This window comes from Podarcis cretensis, assembly GCF_951804945.1.
Source record: "Podarcis cretensis genome assembly, chromosome: 4".
Classification (NCBI taxonomy): domain Eukaryota; kingdom Metazoa; phylum Chordata; class Lepidosauria; order Squamata; family Lacertidae; genus Podarcis; species Podarcis cretensis.
Window position 1 is genome coordinate 92733500 of NC_137173.1, and position 6000 is coordinate 92739499.

At 44.4% G+C, this 6000-nt stretch overlaps 1 long non-coding RNA gene across 1 annotated transcript in view; it reads left to right on the plus strand.

Moving 5' to 3' along the window:
- Positions 1-2163, plus strand: part of LOC307214465 — a 54415-nt gene extending 52252 nt beyond the window's left edge. The window contains exon 2 of the long non-coding RNA XR_013838122.1: positions 1949-2163. This is a non-coding gene — a long non-coding RNA (uncharacterized lncRNA). The remainder of the gene's footprint in view (positions 1-1948) is intronic.
- Positions 2164-6000: the final 3837 nt, after the last annotated feature.

A 6000-nucleotide genomic window follows, 5' to 3' on the forward strand; every position in this document is an offset into this window, starting at 1 on the left:
CGTGATTTGGTTTCCAAACATTTTGGAAGTCGAATGGACTTTGGAACGGATTCCGTTCGACTTACAAGGTATGACTGTACTTAACATGACAGCAATGGTATCATGGGAGAAGCATCATGGTCTAACTGTGCATCAGCACACTTACTCATTCATGCTGAATCCATAGGTAGGTTTAGGATTACATTTGGGCTCAGCCTATGTATATGGCATTATTTCTGTTGCCACCCCTTGCTTTTTTATTCCTCTATTATTGGGGGTTTTTTTGGTCCTGGTATTTGTTCATATTGTATACATCATCTTGAATGTACAGGAAACTTACACGTGAATGAACACAGTGGCAGCTCATGTGCCGCAACAGAGGTATGGATCTGCCCTCCCAAATCCAGGATGAGAATGGGGTGGGGAAGGTTGTTTCTCCTATAGCCAGTGCTTTTTTCTGGGGGGTACGCATTGGGGTACGCATACCCCTAAACATTCTGTGAATCTTTGTACTTTTGTCCATTTAATGTATTTATATTCCCTGATTTGAACTATAAAACTGTGATTTTCTTGAGTCAAAATGAGAGTACCCCTAAACATTTTTAAAGGGGAAAAGCACTGCCTATAGCTATATCAACATTTATTTAAAATGTATGTGCTGCTTCCACCCTGCTTTTTCTAGTGGTTAGAAAAACCACTAAAACAGCATGTGTGCCCTTTGAATCCTAATGGAAAGGCCCAAATGGTTTTTGCTCCAGTTCAAATGATAGGAACACACACCTAGATCTCAATCGTTAATTCAGGAGCAATCTACATACCTTCTAAAGAAAATTCCAAATTAATACAAAATAGGGAAGCAGAAAAGTTATGTGCCCCCAAACCACCTCAAGTGAAAACCTGTTTCAGCTTTGTAGCACAGTTGTTGTTTTTTGCTCTATATTCTTTGTGCGTGTAAAGCCTGCTGATGTTTTTTTTTTTTTTTTTTTAAAAAAAAAATCTTATTTTTGTCAGCATTTTTTTTTTCATTTTCCCTAAGCAAGACAGAAACTTGTGCCTTATGATCCTGCTGGGTCATGAGCAGGTTGGAATATTAAATTTAACTTACTGAGTTATTTAGCCTTAATTTAAATTTTAGCCACCCCCATGGGGATACTCATGGCCATTTTCCACTTAAAGAAGAAGAAAGAAAATCATATGACAATGCAGAAAATAATAATTTAAAACTTAAATCATCATTACCCTCATTGAGTTTGGTGTGGCAGAGAGACTGAATTTTTACTTAAGATCCTTCTCATTTCCCAGATAAGTATTTACTGTGGGATGGTTGCTTGACAATGGGATTAAGCTAAGGCTCCATAGCACAGTGGTAAGACACATGCTTTTTGTCCCTAATGTTGCAGGTTCAATACTGAGTATCATCCATTAAAAAATTTAAGGTATCAGAGCTGGGAAATATCCTAGGATGAGACCTGGGACAGCTACTTCAGGTCTAATTGAACAAGACTGGGCTGGGATTGACAGTGGCATATTGAGAAAGGTCCTGAAAGACCAACATTGGCTCCCAGTATGTTTCCGAGCACAATTCAAAATGTTGGTGCTGACCTTTAATGCCCTAAACTGCCCCGGCCCAGTATACCTGAAGGAGCGTCCCCACCCACATCGTTCAGCTCCGTGGGCCTTCTGGCATTTCCCTCACTGCGAGAAGTGAGGTTACAGGGAACCAGGCAGAGGGCCTTCTCGGTAGTGGCACCTGCCCTGTGGAACGCCCTCCCATCAGATGTCAAGGAAATAAACAACTATAGAAGATATCTGAAGGCAACCCTGTTTAGGGAAGTTTTTAATGTTTAATGTTTTATTATGTTTTTACATATGCTGGAAGCTGCCCAGTCAGATGGGCAGGGTACAAATTTGTTGTTGTTGTTGTTGTTGTTAGCATATACAGTAGTACTTTGGGTTATATACGCTTCAGGTTACATACGCTTCAGGTTACACACTCCGCTAACCCAGAAATAGTGCTTCAGGTTAAGAACTTTGCTTCAGGATAAGAACAGAAATTGGGCTCTGGCGGCGCGGCGGCAGCAGGAGGCCCCATTAGCTAAAGTGGTGCTTCAGGTTAAGAACAGTTTCAGGTTAAGAACAGACCTCCGGAACAAATTAAGTACTTAACCCGAGGTACCACTGTATTTATCATTCTTGCAATGTAGGGGTTCATATCACTAAGACTGGATTCATGCTTCACAACCGTAGATGATTTTCAGAAGCCTTTGCCAAAACTGAGCACCTTTTAAAATATTTAATAAAATAATGATAATCTGGGAAGTTTAAGGATTATGGAGACAATCAGGGTCTATTTGTATAGACCACAGGTGACCAATGTGATATGCTTCAGGTGTTGTTGGGCTTTAAAGACTCATCAGTCACAGCCAGCATGCCCAAGGTCAGGGATGATGGGACAGATGGAAGGATCTGTACAGTTCAGTTCTTCATACATAAATTCTTCAGCAGCTTAGTGCAAATTTACCCTGATACATTTTTATACGCAGTTTTGTCTAATGTTAGGGTTGCCATATGCCTGGAATTTTTTGGACATGCATGGAATACTGTAGTTAGTGTTAGGATATTTCTGTTCCACCATAAAAGGGAGCAGGATGTTTGTGTCACAGCCTGCGTATTTCCTGTTCACAGGATGTTTCTGTTGTGTCTTTGCTTTTGTTTCTCTCTCTGTGCCTGAGACATTGAAGCAGGCAGTCATGTTTTCTTTGTTCTGACCAACGCTGAATAAAGTTGTAAATATGCTCTCCTGAGTGCGTCTTTCGCTATGCGAACTCTGTTGATAGAGCGTGCATCAGCTCTGGAATGTGGCAAGCTATTTCTGGAGCTTGTGTCGCTAATTGAATGATACTGCGTTGTCTACGGGAGATCGATGGGCGTCCGGAGGCAGCTTGGGGGCCATGATGTACTTTGTCTCCCTGGCAGTATCCCAACAACAGGTTTCGGGCACAGATTCACGGCACTTACAGGAGAGTAAGATTGCGACAGATTGCTGAGATATGTGTGGAAAAGTCAAGGCTTTTCGTTGCCGAGGCAAAGTCTCTTTGAACTTCGGCCGGCTAATTGGCCTGGGAGTCGAGCCAAGCAGGCCTCAAGATTTATGAGTAGCCAAGATAAGGAGCCTCTGAAGTGAAAAAGGCTCACGGCTCAAGTAAAACCCTGGAATGGAGTTTTTCCAAGCCTTAGATGATGGCACTGAGTGCCCAAAGTTAAATCGGCACAATTATGAGACCTGGGCAAAATGGTGTGAAAGTCTACTACGACAGTTTGGAGTGTGGCATACTGTGTGTGAAGCCCCTCCAGTTCCTCTGACAGATAGATGGAGGGCCCAAGATTCAAGGGCCATAGATGTAATAGTCTTGTCCGTCTCTCTGGAGGAAATTACTACACTAGCTGGCAACATGACTGCACGTCAGATGTGGAATGCTTTGAAGATAGCCCATCTGCCAGTCATCCCAGCCCAGAGTTTGACTGCATCAGAGGTCCTGGCTGTTTCCCAGAATGCGAGTGAATGCAGGGATGCTGAGGGCACCAGTTGGAAGCTGCAGGGGGAGCTGACTGTGATGTCATCCCAGGCAGCATTCCAGCCTCCAGGGGGAGCCAAGGAGTCGGCAGCTGAGAGCTCTCTTTCCCATGAGAGCCAAGGTCATCTTTGCAGAGGCTGGAAGGCCAGAAGTAAACAGAGACAGATGCCTGCAGATGGCCCGAAGCAGAAGGGGGGTGTAAAGCCCAAGCCAGGGAAAACCAAGGCTTTGTTTGCTGGCACAGCTTCACCAAAGGCTAAAGGCAAGTATGATGGCCAGGAGCAGGGGGGCAAGCATCAAAAGCCCACGCCGGTGAAAAACAAGGTTTTGCTTGCTGTAAAAGCTGCTCCAAAGGCCAAGGCCAGATTTATTTTAGATTCTGGATGCACCCACCATCTGGCAAAAGATAAGCATCTGTTTATCTCCTTCACACCTCAAGACGGAGAGATCCACCAGGCAGATGGAAAGACGTTGTGAATTGCAGGAGTTGGGACTGTGAAACTGGCAAGTCTGCACACAACCATCAAAGATGTACTTTATGTTCCAGGTGCTGCAGACAATTTGCTCAGCTGACTGGGCGTTGTTTTTGAGATTTCCTTCAAGAGGAGCATCTGTGTCATCAGGAAAGGCAAAGAGGACATTTCGCATGCAAAGTCTGTAGATGGTTTGTTCTGCATAACTTATGATGACAATGGTGCTGTTGCTGTGTCTAATGTTGATTCTTGTTGTGTTGCACAAACTAACAAAGTTCTTCATGCAGGATGTATTCATGAAGCACATCGAAGATTTTGTCACATGTCTTGGCAGGCGCTGGCCAAGATGCCTGAATTGGTTCAGGGTTGGAACATCAAACCCTGTAAGTTTCACATGAAATGTGTATTTTGTGCAGAGAACAAGGTGAAGGTTGCTCCAAAAGGCAAGGAGTCTAGCAGGCAGGCTTCCAAACCCTACCAGCTAGTCCACGCAGACCTGGTTGGTCCACTTGCGCCCTCTTTGGGTGGAGAAAGGTACTTCCTGGTTCTAATTGATTCTTTTTCCAGGTACATTCATGTGTTTATGCTCGAGCAGAAATCGCAAGTATTTCCTAGGTTCAAGGCATTCTGTGCTTGGTTGGAGAATGTTCACAAAGAGTGTTGAGTACAATCCTAAGTGGGGGGGAAATGTGGGAATTTTCCAGAGTTACCTAGAGGAAGAAGAAGGTGGTGTGAAAAAAGCAGATGATGTTCAGGTAGAAGAGGAAGCTGAGGATGATGATGATGATGATCAGAGTTCGGATTCCAGCTCAGTGGGCAGCGCTGCTGCTGGTGTCAGCGACAGTGATGACACAGCAGACTACAAGAGCGCAAAGGCCTCAGTCAGACCATCTGATGCATCTGACAATGAACTGGAAGAACCACTGTTCACCATTGGTCACTTTTCTCCTAAGAAGGAGGAGATGAGTCCAGAAGACTTGCGTCTAGTATGCAGATCTGAAAGGGCGACCAAAGGCAGACCTCCAAAGAGATTTGCTGATGAGTTTGCTAAGACGGCAACTGCTGTTCTTAGTAGCTCAGAGGTGTGGGAACCTTCAAGCTTCAAAGAGGTTCAGGAGTTAACCTTTAAAGATGCTGAGCCTTGGCTTACTGCCATGAAGGCTGAAGTTGATTCCTTGAATAGGAACCAAACTTGGGAGTTGGTACCGGTAGTCCCAGGAATGAGACTGGTTGGCAGCAAATGGGTCTTCAAGGCCAAGACAGACCAGAATGGCAAGGTTGTCAGACACAAAGCCAGATTGGTTGCCAGAGGTTTTTCACAGGTACCAGGACAGGATTACCACGAGATCTACTCTCCCACCGTCAAGTATGAGAGCATTCGGCTGATGCTCAAGATTGCTGCAGAGGAGAAACTGCATGTTTCCCATCATGACATTAATACAGCTTTTTTGTACGGGGTTTTGGGGGAGGAGCTGTTTATGCTTCCACCTGATGGAATGCAGATACAGAAGGGAATGGTCTGTAAACTGCGGAAATCCTTATATGGTCTCAAGCAGAGTGCCAGGTGTTGGAACACAAAACTCACTGAGACATTGCTTTCTCTAGGTTTTCACCAGGGCAAAGCTGATCCATGTGTGTTTGTCAAGGAGGAGGGGCAAAACAAACTGTATTGTTTATGTTTTGTTGATGATCTTCTGATGTTTTGGAAGAATCAGGCTTTCTACCAAAGCACCCTAGCTCAGCTGAAGGAGCACTTTGACATGAAGGATCTTGGTGAGGTATCCAACTATCTTTCTCTGCAGGTGGAGAGGGACCAAGCAAGTAATTTTCTGGTACACCAAACACAGAAAATTGCTGATGTATTAACCAGGTTGAATTTGGTTGATGCAAACCCAGCAGACACACCGATGGTGACAGGTTACCAGGTGGATAGTACTGCTGAAGCATTTTCTGACACAACGCTGTACAGATGC